This window comes from Syngnathus scovelli, chromosome 22 (genome assembly GCF_024217435.2).
Source record: "Syngnathus scovelli strain Florida chromosome 22, RoL_Ssco_1.2, whole genome shotgun sequence".
Lineage (NCBI taxonomy): Eukaryota > Metazoa > Chordata > Actinopteri > Syngnathiformes > Syngnathidae > Syngnathus > Syngnathus scovelli.
In genome coordinates this window covers 6907303-6924257 of record NC_090868.1, presented here as the reverse complement: position 1 = coordinate 6924257, position 16955 = coordinate 6907303, and the positions used below count along the sequence as shown (strand labels likewise).

Here is a 16955-nt window from a genome sequence, read left to right as displayed (position 1 = left end):
TCAGATAAGAGATACGGCTCCGGCTGGGAGTTCAAGGAATTTTCTGGAGCTAGACAATGAGCTGAGTTGGAGCAAGGGGGGTCTGCTCGTGAATTGCAGCACAAATCCAATTGACCTATCTATCATATTGATATTTGGAAATCTTAGGCAGTCAAGAGTTGAAAAGAACAAATTAAGACTACATTTGGAACACAGACGCAAGAACTGACTAGAAAACCGTCAACTAAAATGTAGCTTGAAAACAGAATGAGTTTGCAGGACTTACAGTATGCAAAGAGATCAATGTCACTAGGGGAATTTGATAAACAAAGGTTACTTGGGAATGAATGGCAACTAAATTTGTAGACAATCTTATGAGTTTGGTGTTCCAGTCTGTCTCTCCCAGTGCCCTGGAACTCGATCCCAAGACTCCACCTGAAGCCTTGACCAACAAGATAACGGTTCCTGGCTTTGAGCATTGCAAGAACAAAGAAAGACTGTTTTTGTGCTTGGGGGGAGGCAAGCACTGTTTTCCGGAAGAAAAACATCATCCTCAGAGATCAGTACAGCTGTTGAGAGGTGGAGGAGCTCACAAGATGAACATGGACATTTTGGAAAATTAACTCAATCAAGAGTGTTGGACAGGTTGGCTCTGAGACAACTAAAGCAGAACTTGAGACAATGAGCTGCTGCTAAAGACACGTGACACATGAAGTGTCCAACAACCGAACTGGACTCCTTGCTGAAGCGTTACCAAACTTGGTGGGGCTTGGGTCAAAGTGGATGGAAGCTTGCTTGGCACTGGGTTTGACATAACTGAGGAGTTTTGATAATATGGGAATAATGTGTGGAATAGATTTGGATAATACAGATAGTATACTAAAATGGTAGGCATCAAGCAGTGGGATCAGATATTTTGGCTCGTCAAGCTTAAAAGAATTTGAGATTTAGCCAAGTAAAATTTTTTAATGATATTTGGACCAAACTGAATTCAGTCAAAAGGGGCTAGGTTGCTCAGTGTACCTAATCAATACAATAGTTATTAGTTAATTACACCTCAGTGGAAATTATGTTGTCAGAGAGTTGTGTCCATTAAAAGGAGAATTAAATGGGCTGTAAGAACTTTTGACCTTTAAAATAATTATGCATAAAAAGCGACAGTTAACAACATAACAAAGTAAAACATCAGACTAAGTAAAGAGTCAGAGGAATTAGTCTGACTATTTTTTTTAAGCTTTTTGAAGAAAATAATTGATTAGGATAATTTTTTTGGGTGCCATCTGATGCCGCATGCTCCCCCATAACACAGACCTATACTTAGCCTCTCGAGTAGAAATATTTATTGATAATTTTATTGAACCTTGGATTGATGTATTTACGAAAGATTTAATTGGCGAGACTGTCCAAACAGGTAGAATTCTTTTTAGGATTCAATGTTTGCTTGCTTACTTACATACTCGTGTGTCTGTGAGTGTGTGGGTGTGTGCGTGCGCAATATGATTGGCCAAGATAGTTTGGAGTTGGGGTGTTGTGATCACGATAGAGGATAAAATTCCTCTCACCTGAAAGTATAGTACAGATTGGAATACCTAGGATTTGATGATTGATCAGGGGCACCATTGACGACAAAATGGTTCAATGTGGAAGGCCTGTTTCAATCCTGTGACCAGATACGACTGGATCAGCTAGTCCAGCTACGATCAGTATGATACTGTGCCGGCATGCTTTGTTGGTCCCTTTTGATCCCTGATGAAACAATTTAACACATTGTATGAATGTGTCAAAGGGGGGAGAGTGAGTGTAAATGAGTAAGTAGAATCAGTTTGTAAATTGTGAGATTCAATGTTTTTCCAAATGTACTTGTTTTTGAAGCCTCAACAGGGCATGTAAGAATTCAACATACAGTGATGGAAGGAGCAGAAGAAGGATCTCGAAAGGAAGGGAGTGAATGAGAGGCAACAACCTGGAATGAATACATTGCGTGGTAACAATTTAGAGATGATAAGGTTTAACAGCTACAAGATAAGCAACAAATATTTAGAAGATTATTTAATGTAGGATATAAATAGACCAATTACAAGGAATAGGGAATATGTTTGATATAAGAATAATAACTAGAAAATGCAATTTCTGGAGAAATTGCGTGTGAAGGCAAAGAAACTGAATAACGTCTAGGGGAATGCTGCAGAATGATGTTGGAATGAGTTGAATTACTTGAAAAATGTAGAAATTAGAAGTGAAAAACGAAATTTTGTGAAATTTTGCGGAAATTTTAAACGTGACAACGTGAAATGTTTTTGGGCAATTTTGGGAATGTCGAGAATCTTTCCGAATGTGATTTGAATGTGCTGAATGATATGAATTTCAAACTGGAACGACGCAAATGTGAAAGGTTGAATGTGCCATTAAGAGTGAACGGGGAAAAATTTATCGTAAATTTGCGAATTTTGCAAAAACGGAAGATTTTCAGAACAAGAAATCATCTCGTGAATATTTGGAATACATCAAAAGTGGAATGGAGTGAATCGGTTGAATTATGTGGAAGTAGTAGAAGGACAAAAAAGTGATAAAATAGAAGAAGAAGAAGGAGGAAGTGAATGGTGTAAAATAACATAAGTGTGAAGGCCTATTATTAAATATTATGAATATTAAAAGAAATTTAGCAGTTGAACCATGAACCATTTTGAGAAAATGATGAATGATTTGAACATGAATTGAATTGAACATGAGACATAGATAACTTAAAAAAAACACTGAATTTGAATTGGGTTCAAGCACTCCCTCTCGCATTGATGTGTGTGCATATGTCTGTTAATGCCCGAACTGGGCACACCCCTTTTGAGTTGCAGAAAGGTCGCTGTTTTCCTGGACCAATTTCGGCCCTTCCAGTTGCTGATCCGGATGATGATAAGCGCACACACACATCTTACTTAGACCAATTGTCTGGTTTTATGATTCCAGGTTTGCTGAGCACACTGCAGCGGACCCAGATGGGGCCGCCGAGAATCAAATCACCCCAACTATCTGGCTGAAAGTCCTGAAGAGAAAGTGGACAGAGCCTTGGTGGACTGGACCCTTTGCAGTGGTGGAGCGCACACCGCATGCCGTCCAGCTGGCCGGCAAACGAGACACGTGGTATCATCTATCCCAGTGTGCCCCGGCAAAGGATTCCTGCAAAGAGCCAGATCCGCCATCGACAGCGTCCCCACTCCCAATTGAAAAAGAGGCAGAATAATCCTCTTCCCCTTGGTGGCCAGGTAGTCTACCGTGACCCACTGAAGACAAAGACTGCACAGCAGACGTTTTCAGGTTCCTTCCGGATGGAGCAGAGCTGCAAATGGGGTAAGAACTGTGCTTACTCTCCACCAGTGGGCGTGCCAAGCCCCCAACGGCTGAACTACTGCGAGCAAGTGTTATCTCGGACTGATGTTATTGATAACATTTTGGTCGCCTAAGGCAAAGGGACCGTGTGAGCCTTTTCCTGCATTATAACATGCCGCAGGTTTTTCACTCACACACTCAAGATGAACAGGAGAATTGAGGCGAGACCTCCTCCTCACGGCGGTTTCTTGCTGACATTGAAGTTTTTGATCATGTATCACCTTTGCAACCCTCACCCTGTCCTCCCTCATTTACTCTCTTAATGCTAGGTATTTATGCTCTTGCTCTCTTTATCGTTTCTCCACTGGTATGGCTCAAATTACGAACTCCCATCCAATTGGTACAAATTCCCAACGCACATTCTAATGACACCTGGACGGACATCGATACTCTCTTGCCTACAGCCGCCACTATTCCCCCAACCCTGGCGTGAGCACATGTATCATCTGTGTTCGTTTTACATGGTTTATGGATGTTGTTGTGTTCCTTGATTCCGCTTTTTGTGACACGGACTGATTACTACTGTAATTGAGAGCCACGAGTTAGACTGACCGGCCGCTTATCAGATGTTCCAATATTCCCGTGTTCATGACACACTTTGTTAGTTTGTCCTTGTTTTTTGGTTGACCTCTGTCGAGGTCAAAAGGGGGACTGAAAAGGGAGCAACAGCAATATCTAAATATTCTATATTAATTCTATATTAATTTATACAAACATAGTTGCTCCAACAGAGCACACACAACTTTTCCATTACACATAAGGCAGAGCTCATTAACGTCATGACACATTGATACAAAACATTCAGTAGATAAGACATTCTTATGAGGATATGTTTTTCCTTCTTTTCCCCTCTCTTTTCTTCCCTTCCGTATTCCTGTTTGCGGAGAGTATAAAACCTTCTGATCTGGAGTCTGACGTTCTCATCTGCTGAAGTGCACTTGTACTGACTGCCGTGAAGCAACCCAAGATCTTGCAAATGAGGAACCAACTGTCACTCCATATTTTTGTTTTCTTGCTCAACGACGGACACCTTGAACAAAACGCAACAGCGCCCACTCACTTATGTCTCTGTATTTTGTCGCCAGGGCTTGGTCGTTGGATCTACTGGGAAACGCTCCATAAGTTGAGTCTAGTTTTTGGAGCCCACCCAGTTATATCTCTGTGTTTTGTCGCTAGGACTTGGTCGTTGGCTCTTGTGCAGGGATGTCAAACTCATTTTTTTCGCGGGCTTCTTTTGGAGGGCCATTATGACTGTCACCCCAAATAAATGTATGAGCAACTCATATACGCTTAAAGCTACAAAACAAACGGACAAATGGCTCGTTTTCAAATCAGACGAGTAAAAACTGGTCAAATATTTAAAAAAAAAGAAAGATATTGAAAGTAAAGACAATTTGCAATTCTCGTAATGACACAAATTTGATGCACAATTTGTCTTTGCGGGCCACATAAAATGATGTGGTAGTGAAGCATGTCTCTGTGGTGCAATTGGTTAGTGCATTAGGCTGTGAACTGAAAGGTTGGTGGTTCAAGCCTACTCAGGAATGCTTATATATACTGATGGCAGTGATTGATGTTAGAATGGTGCTCACTGTAACTTATTTGCAAGAACCACACTGGAGACAGTTTGCCCTTTTAGCACTTGCAAGTGGAGAAAACGTTCGTCACTGTTGCATACAGAGGTGTTCAAACGCAGTCTGCCTTTGGTCTTTTGCAAGAGAGTATTCATTGAGAGAAAACAGGGTGGGGGTAAGCATGGACAGGTTTGGTGAACCCCCGGCCTCTGGTCAAATCAGAGCAGGGGGTGTTTTACGATGTTGGGGGAAACAGAACAACTTTGATTGCTTCCTCTGCAGCTGGTCAACCAGTGCAGAGGAACTTAGCACTTTGTTTTACTACGTTGTGAGAACAGGACAAGTTTGGTTAATCATTATAGTGTACATTCCAACATAATCATACAATAGTTTATTTTTCCCTTGAGGCAATTTGTTTGCAATAGAAGTTAAAAGAAACATACATCATATATTTGCATTTATAAAATAAATGGCATTAGCAACCATGGAGTTCTTGAATATTTTGGATCTTGAATCTTTCAGCGGCCCAATAGGTGCAAAGAAAACTCCTGCCACAGAGGATGGAAGGGGTCAGTTGCAATAGCCTGAGCTGACTTTGAACACCTCGTTAAGGTCATTAAGTGAGCCTCTAGTAATTCTATGGCACACTTTAACAATGTCCGTTAAGCCCAGGGCCTTCAGACTTGGAATTGATGGCTTATGACAGATACCGTAGTTGTGATGAGTAGAACTTCTGAATTTAACCGTCCCAGGTTCGAACAAATTGGAGTTCGAACTGAAAATTTGAAGCTTTTGAACCCCTGTAACCGAATAAAACACCGGACTTCAAACAACTTTCCAAGCCGGTTTAAGACTCGCCGATTGCATTGCTGCGATCAAGAGCGTTTCCAAAGAAACATTCGGTTCAGCTCGTCAAGCTAAAGCGCATCTCGAGAGCATAAAGTTCCAACGAAGACAGAGTACTCCAGTAGCCCAGTGACCTCTAGTGGCCGTAACAAACCTCTATAACACAGGTGTCAAACTCAAGGCCCGGGGGCCAGATACGGCCCACCACATCATTTTATGTGGCCCGCAAAGACAAATTGTGCATCAAATTCGTGTGTCATTACTAGAATTGCAATTTGTCTTCACTTTTAAAAATATATTTTCTTTAAATATTTGACCAGTTTTTACTAGTCTGATTTGAAAATGAGTTGTCAGTTTGTTTTGTAGGTTATACTGTACATAATATGAGGTGCTCATACATTTATTTGGGTTGACAGTCATAATGGCCATCTGAAAAAAACACAGTTTGACACCCATGCTAGATGCAACAGCTCTATTTTCATCGTTAAGAGCCAAATCAACTGCCTTTAACTCAAAAAGGGTTATCATATACGTTTCTTTTGTCCCCCACAATGAGGGGTTGTGTATAAAAGCTTCCTTTCTCCAGCAATGTACGTCTTGATGGCATTCTGTCTCTTGTTCGTGGCAATTGTGTGCCACCATTTGCCTGGCAGATGGACATGCGCTCAACACACCACTCTTCTCCCCAGTGTATATTAGACATCACAAATATCACTAATTATTCCACAAAGGGTCCATTGTTGCTACGTCAGAACGAATTAATCAATTGTCCATGATTTCTTATGGGAAAAATTTAATCGGACTCCCACCAAATCGGTGTCCGATCAGTTTTCTGGAACAAATTATGGTCAAAGTCAAAGGTTCTACTGTACACTCTTTAATATATATATTTTTTGTCAATTAGAATTCTATGGTGGAGTGAGTCAAGCAACAATTCATTCATCAGTGTCCGCTCCACTTCCAAACAAGTACTTCATAAGTGAAAACACATTCGGTATTGGAGTTGGGGTTTTGTCTTTTGAAGTAAGTTGTGCCTTGACTAGAGGGAAGTGTGATGGGTTCAGGAGCAGGAAATGTTCTTGTAACGAGAATGTGGCCCATGTGTCACTGTGGGCCTCACGGCACAGTAGTACACTGCAGAGTGTTCAAGTAACGCATCTTCGATGTGCAGATGAACTCGCTCTTTGTCGCTTTCCACGCTCACCGACATTCCCGGCATGGCACTTAATGGCCTGCCGTTTCCCAAGAGGGAAAGCAGGAAGTGTGGCGCTTGTCCAGGAAGTTGTTTGTACCAGAATAAATAATCACTAGATGACTGTCTGGTGTAGATGTATGACAGTGTGACTTGGCTGCCTTTTGTTGCAAACACTTCACTCGTGACCGCCACCAGATCATCACCGCTGGTGCCTGAAGGATGAGACAAAATAAATTTCAGCATTCACTTACAAGATAGGCGACTCTTGAGTTCGCCAAGCAGCACTCACCTGCCACAGTGATGACGAGCAGCGTCCAAGCTGACAGCAACATACTGAATGAATTTCTCTCAACTCTGCTCTTCTTCTGCATTCAAGATGTTAACTCACTTGTGACTGAAGTTCCTTACTGAGCCAACGTCAGTTGAAGCAAACAATGGGACCACAGAAGGTGGGCGTGGCCAATGAGGTTGTAGGTTTGTGTCACAGTGTGCGTTGCTAAGGGTGCTGCTGTGGCCGACCAGATCTTCTCAGGGGGTGGGACAAGCGTGACGGTGGAAAACAATAGCATCTTCTTATATCATGGAGCTTGTAGCTTTTATAGGTCATCACATAGACAAGGAGAAGGACATCCAGTCAACATAAAGTCAACAGGACGGGTAACGGTGCCCTGATAGATGCCACAGTGAAGAGGCCTACAGCTAATGTGAAACCAGATTGAGTTTTGCAACTGGTAATTGGGAAAATGCAGCTGGAACTGATTGCTACAATGATGATCAGATGATATTTTATTATTTTTGTGTGGGTGCGTGAAGATTAAAGGGATTTTTTTCGAATAGCGCTTTTCCACCTTCAAGGCGCTCAAAGAGAATTAACACTTGACTTGTCATCAGCATCTGGAGGCTCTGCTGAGTCAATGTCTTGCTCAAGGACGCTTCAGCCACGGTCACGGGGGCTCAGGATCAAGCCCACAACCTTCGGCCTCAAAATCTATCGCTCTACCACCTGAGTTGTCTCGTCCTATAAGAGTTCTTGTTTTTTTTTCAGGTTGAAGCTCCTCTTGAGGTTTTTGTTGAAGAGGCAACTGATGTGTAGCAGGAAACTGGAAATTAGTTTTCGGAAGAGGAACCAGAGTGACTGTGGAGGCTCGTAAGTTCTGTTTTTCTGCTGCAATATAAACACCGCAGAACAAACCGTGGCATGAAGTCAAAAACATGGGATGAAAAAGAGAAAATAGATTTTCTTTGTCCATTTTTTATACTGCGCAGCATGTATTACAAACTGGACTAAAGTTATGCGAACAAAATGATATCATTTATGTGAGAGGTTCTTATAAGATTCTTGTTCAAACATCTCATGAGTTTTTTGTTAAGGAAACAACTAACGTGCGATAGGAAGTTACAATAAGTTACTTTTCGGAAGTGGGTCCAGAGTAACTGTGGAAACCCGTAAGTGAAGAATTTTTTTTAAAAATAAGACATTTTGTTGTTTCGTTTAATTAAAAGCGGAAACAGAAGGTTAGCCGGAGCATAATGTTTTATCCTCACGTTGAGTACGAACTTGTTGATTTGTTGATTTTTGGTCTGTGGTACTGGATTGAGTGCACATTTTTTAAATAACACATTAACTCAAATGATCATTAATAACATTATTGCAAAGGTGGTTGACATTAACTTTTTTGCTCACCAGTCACGGTGACTAGTGGTTTAATGACAAAATGTTGCTTTAACGGAAGTGTTTGAGCTACCCTTCTATAAAATGGAGGCGGGCAATCTGACGGCACGTCTCGCCGCCGGCTTCAACCGACAAGGTGGGAAAAGGAGACATGTTCAAGGAGACGAGACACCTAGACTCCTAGAAATTACAAAAACGGATAGAATGGGTATTTGTAGAAGAAACAGAAGAACGTTTGCTAACTGTTAGCTTGTTTGAGCATTGTGTTAGCTTGTTTGCTCAATGTACTGCACTTTGTATGCAGCGATGGTTGTGTTTAGTTGATGACTCTGCTGAATGAAAGAATGTGCTCGGTTTTGTTTTAGGGAAGGAATTTAAGCCGTCCTTCTACAATGTAAAGAAGTCACCACGTCTTGTCACTTTCCGTTTTGCCCCCACAGGTGACAGCCGACCAGGGCGGTGCCCGCATGCGTTGGGTCCAGGTTGGTATTGAACATGCGAGAGGCGTAGACTGTCGAGCCAAGTAAAATGTGCAATGTGTTGGCAGACAAGACGGTGAATCTCCTCTCCCTCGCTGTCCTCGCCCTACGCCTTGTCTTCGTCAAGACGCTCGCCATCAATGGTGTCATGACACTGCGCCTGTGCTTTGGCGCGCTGTAGTAGCCATGCCACAAGCTTCCTCCTGTTTGAAGGTGTTGCTTTTCTACGTAAACTATAAAATATGTCATAAAATCAACAATAAATCAATCAAATGAATGTGTAGAAAAGACTGCAGCTATATTGTTGTATTGATGATTATTGGGCTTTCAAACTAACAAACTTTCAATGTGAGTGTGTGTGGTGATGGTGTGGGGGGGAGGGGGGGGGTGCATATTGTTCCACAGGAAGCAGTCGCCATGGCACCTGCATCACAGATGACAGCAGTTATGGTTTCTGTCTCAAAAGCGTACTGGGACAGGATGTTTGTTGTGGGGAGGATATGGAGGTCTGGTTCTTTTGGTTTTATTGTTGTTTAAGAATGTTGTTGTTGATCTGTGTTGTTTGAGTGGAAATACTTTACCAACTAGAGTATTTCAATGACATCAAGCTCTCACAAGGGGCTATACCAATGCCTTAAGCATGTATTTGTTTGTTACATTCATCACCACTTTTAATCAGCTGGCCTTGAGGGGGGCAGAGTCAAGCATAGCCTTGCTTGCTTTGTGCATTTTGTGCAACTCAGGCAGGAAGTATTTTTGTTTGAGTGGCAGCCTCAGAACTGCATGGAGGTCACACACAATTCTTCCCCAAAGCAAACTTATGTTGTTGTTTTTTTTGTTATTCAACAAAGCATAATTATTGTTATGTTCTTATAGATTTTTTTTATTTTTTAAAACATGATTATTCATAAGCCACTTGTCAGACAACATGACCAACATAGGTTCAGTTTCCACACAGTGATGCTCTGAATGGAAGTGTGAATGATTCTGAGACCACTTTTATTCACATTAAATTCTATCTGAGTCAACATCCATCCATCCATCCATCCATCCATCCATCCATCCATCCATCCATCCATCCATCCATCCATCCATCCATCCATCCATCCATCCATCCATATATAGGCAAACAACATGATTATTCATTAGCCACTTGTCTCACGCCTGACTTGTAAGCAGCCAACATAGGTTCATTTCCACACAGTGATGCTCTGAATGGAAGTATGAATGATCCTGAGACCACTTTTATTCACATTAAATTCCATCTTAGTCAACAACCATCAGTCTATATATAGACAAACAACCATTCACACTGGACTATTTGGAGTATCCTAATTACATTGCCATTTCTATACCACATCAGTTTCAAGTTTCCTGCTAAAAATTGTGATTTGTCACATAATCTGAGTTCTGTGATATTAAAGTAATGTAACTTCCTTAAATTACTTTGTTACCTTTGGGTAGTCAACGCTAAATATGCTCAAAAGGACAAATAAATGAATGAATAAATAAATAACTCCAATATGTATTTGTATACAGGTGCCCCCCATTATTTGTGGGTAATAGACCATCGTAGAGACCATTGCTAAGTTGCTAGTTGTCCAAAATTGTCTCTCTGTGAAAGGTCTTTTTGGTTTATTTTAGGGCAGTGGTTCGCAAACTTTTTTCAGTGATGTACCCCTTTTGAAATATTTTTTCAGCCATGTACCAGCGCAACACATTTCTGGTCAAAAAGAAAGAGGTACAGGATTGTGCCATCAGTGTTTGATTTATTAAAGTTAAACAACTTGTAGCAATGTACCTGACAGACACATTTATGTTTCAAACATTGCATATAGAAACAAAAAAGATAAACAGTAAACAGTGACCACCTCTCTCTCTCTTCTTCAGCTTGTCCCGCTGTAGGACGTTGCCTCTTGAACCTTCCTGCGAAACAGCACTCTGTCTTCTGCTATTCTGCCAGCTTCGGTTGTTGTCGTCCCCAACCAGTCCTGTATGTCTTGCTCCCATCTTCTTGTTGGTTTTCCTCTCCATCTTTGTTTCCAGAATGTGTTTTTCAAGTGACTCATGGCGTTTGATATGCCCAAAATATTGCAGTTTCAATTTTTCACAGCCTGCAGCAGTACTGGTGATACAACTCCCATTCGTGTCAACACCTCGCCATTTGATATCCTATCAATCCACGATATCCGCAGAATCCTTCTGTAGCATTTCATTTCGAAGGCGGTGATCTTTTTGCTGTCAGTACTGTTGATGGTCCATGCCTCACAACCGTAAGTTGCAATTGGAAATATTGTACTTTTTAGAAATCTCATTTTTGTGTCTATACACTGTCCTTTCCAGAGCTTCTCCATCTTTTTCACTTTGGCAAATGCCATTGCCAGTCTTCTCCGTGTTTCTGGGGTAGTTTTTCCATTTGCTTCTATTCTGGCTCCAAGATACTCAAAATGACTGACCCTTTCTATTTCTTCGTCACCAATCGTTATTACCGCCTTCTCTTCACACTTGTCTGTGTCCATAATTTTCGTTTTCTTAACAGTGACCACCAAGACGGCATAAACCCTTTCAAAACTCAAATACTGTATGCAGAACACTGCTAATTTATATTAATTAATCTTTCTTGTAATAATTTCTTGCAAGGAAATAAAACTATACATAACTAAAAATATGTTCACAAAAATAAATTTACTAAATTATAAATAAATAATATCTTGTTTACAAAATAAATTGACAACTTAATAACAAACTAGAAGAAATTGCGTGTGAAGGCGAAGACTTTGAATAACTTCTTGGGGAATGATGCCGAATGATGTTGAAATGGGTTGAATTACTTGAGAAAGTAAGCTCAGTGGCCTAGTAGTAGAGTGTCCGCCCTGAGACTGGAAGGTTGTGGGTTCAAACCCCGGCCGGGTCATACCAAAGACTATAAAAATGGGACCCATTGCCTCCCTGCTTGGCACTCAGCATTAAGGGTTGGAATTGGGGGGTTAGATCACCAAATGATTCCCGAGCGCGGCACCGCTGCTGCTCACTGCTCCCCTCTCCCCCAGGGGATGGATCAAAATCACATGGGGATGGGTTAAATGCAGAGGACAAATTTCACCACACCCAGATGTGTGTGTGACGATGATCATTGGGACTTTAAATGTGGAAAATAGAAGTGTAAAATGAAATTTTGGAGAATTAGTGGTGAAAATGTGTAATTTTTGGTAAGTGGGAAGTTGTGGAATACGTAGGAAAATGATGAACAGTTGAAAGTTTTAACGGGTTGAATCGGTTGAAAAACGTAGAAATTAGAGTTGAAAAATGACATTTTGGAGAATTTGGTTGAATTTCTAATTTGAAAGTTTGGAATTTTTGTTAAGTGGGAAGTTGTGGAATAGGTAGGCAAAAGATGAAGAGTTGAAAGTTGGAATGGGTTGAATCGGTTGAAAAATGTAGAAATAAGAGTAGAAAAACGAAATTTAGGAGAATTTGGTTGACTCACTGCTCCCCTCTCCCCCAGGGGATGGATCAAAATCACATGGGGATGGGTTAAATGCAGAGGACAAATTTCACCGGAATATTGGCTAAGTGGGAAGGTGTGGAATAGGTAGTCAAAAGATGAATAGTTGAAAGTTGGAACGAGTTGAATCGTTTGAAGTATGTAGAAATTAGAAGTGAAAAACTAAATTTAGTGAAATTTTGCAAAATGTTGTGCAAATTTTAAAAGTGAAAACGTGAAATTTTTGAATTTGGCAAGTTTGGGAATGTCCTCAATGTGATTTGAATGTGTTGAATTAAGTGAATTTCAAACTGGAACAATGTAAATGTGAAATGTTGAATCTGCCGTTAAGAATGAATGGGGGAAAAACTTGCCGTAAAATTGTGAATTTTGTGAAAACGGAAAATTTTTTGAATGGAAAAAATGTAAGGCGGCTCGGTGGCACACTGGGTAGCACGTCCGCCTCACAGTTAGGAGGGTGCGGGTTCGATTCCACCTCCGGCCCTCCCTGTGCGGAGTTTACATGTTCTCCCCGAGCCCGCGTGGGTTTTCTCCGGGCACTCCGGTTTCCTCCCACATCCCAAAAACATGCTTGGTAGGCCGATTGATCACTCCAAATTGTCCCTAGGTGTGAGTGCGAGTGTGAATGGTTGTTTGTTTCTGTGTGCCCTGCGATTGGCTGGCAACCGGTTCAGGGTGTCCCCCGCCTACTGCCCGATGACGGCTGGGATAGGCTCCAGCACGCCCGCGACCCCCGTGGGGACTAAGCGGTTCAGAAAATGGATGGATGGATGGATGGATGGAAAAAATGTAAGCAGCCGTGTCATGAATATTTGGAATAAGTGAAAAGTGGAACGGAGTGAATCGGTTTAAGTATGTGAAAGTAGTTAAGCGTCAAAAAAGTGAGCGGAATAAGTAGAATAACTAGAATTTGCAATTTCTGAAGAAATTGCGTGTGAAGGTGAAGAGGTTGAATAAATACTTGGGGAATGTTGCAGAATGATGTTGAAAAGAGTTGAATCGGTTGAAAAATGTAGAAATTACAAGGGAAAAAGGAAATTTGGGAAAATTGGGTGTGAATTTCAAAATTGAAAATTTGGAATTTTGGGTAAGTGGGAAGTTGTGGAATAGGTAGGAAAATGATGAACAGTTGAAAGGTGGAATGGGTTGAATAAGTTGAAAAATGTAGAAATTAGAGTAGAAAAACAAAATTGTAGAGAATTTTTGGTAAGTGGGAAGTTGTGGAATAGGAAGGCAAAAGAGGAACAGTTGAAAGTTGGAACGAGTTGAATCGGTTAAAAAATGTAGAAGTTAGAGCAAATCTTGAATCCTAATAGAGAATGAATGGGAATTAAAAGAAAAAAAATTGCACCAAAATTTTTTGAAATTTGGAACAAAAGGAAAAAAACGGCTTCAGGAGGTTCACTTTTGGGGTTAAAATGTTGAAATGGGTTTAATCGGGCAAAATTTGCAAAAATTAGCGCAAATGTAGGTATTTAGGGCACTTAATGTCTAAATATGGTCACTTCCGGTTTGATTTGGGTCACTTCCGGTCTATTTGGGTCACTTCCGGTTTGATTAGAGGAACTTCCGGTCTAGATGAGGTCACTTCCGTTTTATTTGGTGTCACTTCCGGTTTAAAAAGGTCACTTCCGGTTTAAAAAGCTCACTTCCTGTTTGATTTGGGGTCACTTCCGGTTTGATTTGGGGTCACTTCCGGTTTACCTCAGGTCACTTCCGGTTCATTCGGGGTCAATTCCGGTTTGATTTGGGGCACTTCCAGTTCATTCCGGGTTCATTGGGGCACTTCAGGGTCAATCCAAGATGGCCGCCACTGGAAGTGGGGGTCAAGGGTTGAATTGTGAAAGCTTAATGGAAGTGGGGGTGAAGGGGGTGAATACAGTAAGGATGAGGTGATCAAAGTGAATAAAGTTGGAATGGGTCGAATCGGTTGAAAAATGTAGAAATTAGAAGGGAAAAACTAAATTTTTTGGAAAATTTAAAAATTGAAAATTTGGAAATTTTGTTAAGTGGGAAGGTGTGGAATAGGTAAGCAAAAGATGAACAGTTGAAAGTTGGAACGAGTTGAATCAGTGGAAAAATGTAGAAATTAGAAGTGAAAAACTAAATTTAGTGAAATTCTGCAAAATTTTGTGCAAATTTTAAAATTGAAAACGTGAAATTTTTGAATTTGGCAAGTTTGGGAATGTCCCCAATGTGATTTGAATGTGTTGAAATAAGTGAATCTCAAACTGGAACAACGTAAATGTGAAATGTTGAATCTGCCATTAAGAATGAATGGGGAAGAATTTGCCGGAATTTTGTGAATTTTGCGAAAACGGAAAAATTTTTGAACGAAAAAAATGTAAGCAGCCGTGTCATGAATATTCACACTAATAATAATAATAAAGGACAGCAATAACAATAGTGTGAAGGTCTTCACCTTCACACTAATAATAAAGGACAGCAATAACAATAGTGTGAAGGTGACCTTCACACTAATAATAGAGAATGGTGTAGAATAACCTGCGTGAAGTTGGCCCCCCCAACCTCGCAAAATTTAAGGAAAATAGTCTGATTCGTTTGTGCTTCGTTTGTGCCGGTTTGTGCAGCAAAAATCATCGTTTGTGCTGCTATGGTTCACAACTTCACGCAGGTTGTAGAACAACATATGTGTGAAGGCCATCGCCTTCACACAATAATAATAATAATAGAGGATGGTGTAGAAAAACATATGTGTGAAGGCCATCGCCTTCACACAATAATAGAGAATGGTGTAGAATAACATATGTGAAGGCCATCGCCTTCACACAATAATAGAGAATGGTGTAGAATAACATGTGTGAAGGCCATCGCCTTCACACAATAATAGAGAATGGTGTAGAATAACATATGTGTGAAGGCCATCGCCTTCACACAATAAAGTAGAATAACAATGTGAAGGCCATCGCCTTCACACAATAATAGAGAATGGTGTAGAATAACATATGCCTTCACACAATAATAATAATAATAATAATAATAATAATAATAATAATAATAATAAAGGACAGCAATAACAATAGTGTGAAGGTCTTCACCTTCACACTAATAATAATAATAATAATAATAATAAATAATAATAATAATAAAGGACAGCAATAACAATAGTGTGAAGGTCTTCACCTTCACACTAATAATAATAATAATAATAATAATGGACAGCAATAACAATAGTGTGAAGGTTGTTAGAAAAATTATATATATATATATATATATATATATGTTATCATGCGTTCTCTAATGAGTACTTATTCATAATGTTACTGCTCAGTATGCTTGCTGCTTTGCCTTGCTTATTCTTATCTTGTGCAACAGAACAGAAGGATTACGGCTGGGTCAGGGGCGAGATGACGGTTGTGTCAAACAAGATACTGCTGACATCTCAGCAGAAAAATGACGTCCACCAGAACAGATCGTGAAAACAACACGTCAAACGATGCGTCATGAACCTTCTGATCTTCCTTAAAGAACTCTTTCTCTTTTTATCTCTCGGAATCCAAGAAAGTTATTCATTGCTTAAACTGTTTTGCTGATATAGCCATATCTGCACCCAACACTTTGTGCATTACTTTTGTTTCTTTTCTTACGAGACGAAGCCCACGCGCTTCTCCCCACCCTTAGGGGCTAATCGTCTCACACTGTGGGTAGGGCGTTCCAAATAAAAAGAGCGAGACTGTAAACAGACATTTAGTGTAGTGAGATTGTAGAAAGCAATCTGAACGCACTCCTCCACTCAATATTCTGCCTCACTTATGTTTGTCTGCTGATCCTTTTCTTTTATACAGATATTCAGTTAGTACTTTGAACCTGACAAACGTCTTCACCTTCACACTAATAAAGGACAGCAATAACAATAGTGTGAAGGTCTTCAGCTTCACACTAATAATAATAATAATAATAATAATAATAAAGGACAGCAATAACAATAGTGTGAAGGTCTTCACCTTCACACTAATAAAGGACAGCAATAACAATAGTGTGAAGGTCTTCACCTTCACACTAATAATAATAATAATAAAGGACAGGAATAACAATAGTGTGAAGGTCTTCACCTTCACACTAATAAAGGACAGGAATAACAATAGTGTGAAGGTCTTCACCTTCACACTAATAATAATAATAATAACAATATAGTAGAATAACAATGTGTGAAGGCCTTCGCCTTCACACAATAATAAAGGACAGGAATAACAATAGTGTGAAGGTCTTCACCTTCACACTAATAAATTGAATGGAGTAGAATAACGTGTGAACGCCATCGCCTTCACACAATAATAATAAAGTGAATGGAGTAGAATAACAT

The 16955-nt window shown here is 40.3% G+C and overlaps 1 long non-coding RNA gene across 7 annotated transcripts in view; it reads left to right on the top strand.

Moving 5' to 3' along the window:
* LOC125992406 (uncharacterized) overlaps nucleotides 1–16955 on the top strand; it is a 36398-nt gene that overhangs the window by 11047 nt on the left and 8396 nt on the right. For 3 of the 7 annotated variants that reach the window (XR_011086234.1, XR_011086233.1, XR_007489611.1), the window contains exons 2-4: nucleotides 2941–8122; nucleotides 9088–9129; nucleotides 9195–9339. This is a non-coding gene — a long non-coding RNA (uncharacterized lncRNA). Of the gene's footprint in view, nucleotides 1–2940; nucleotides 8123–9087; nucleotides 9130–9194; nucleotides 9418–11016; nucleotides 16337–16955 lie in introns of those variants that run through there. The other 4 variants (XR_011086235.1, XR_007489603.1, XR_011086232.1 and 1 more) reach the window with 4 other exon arrangements.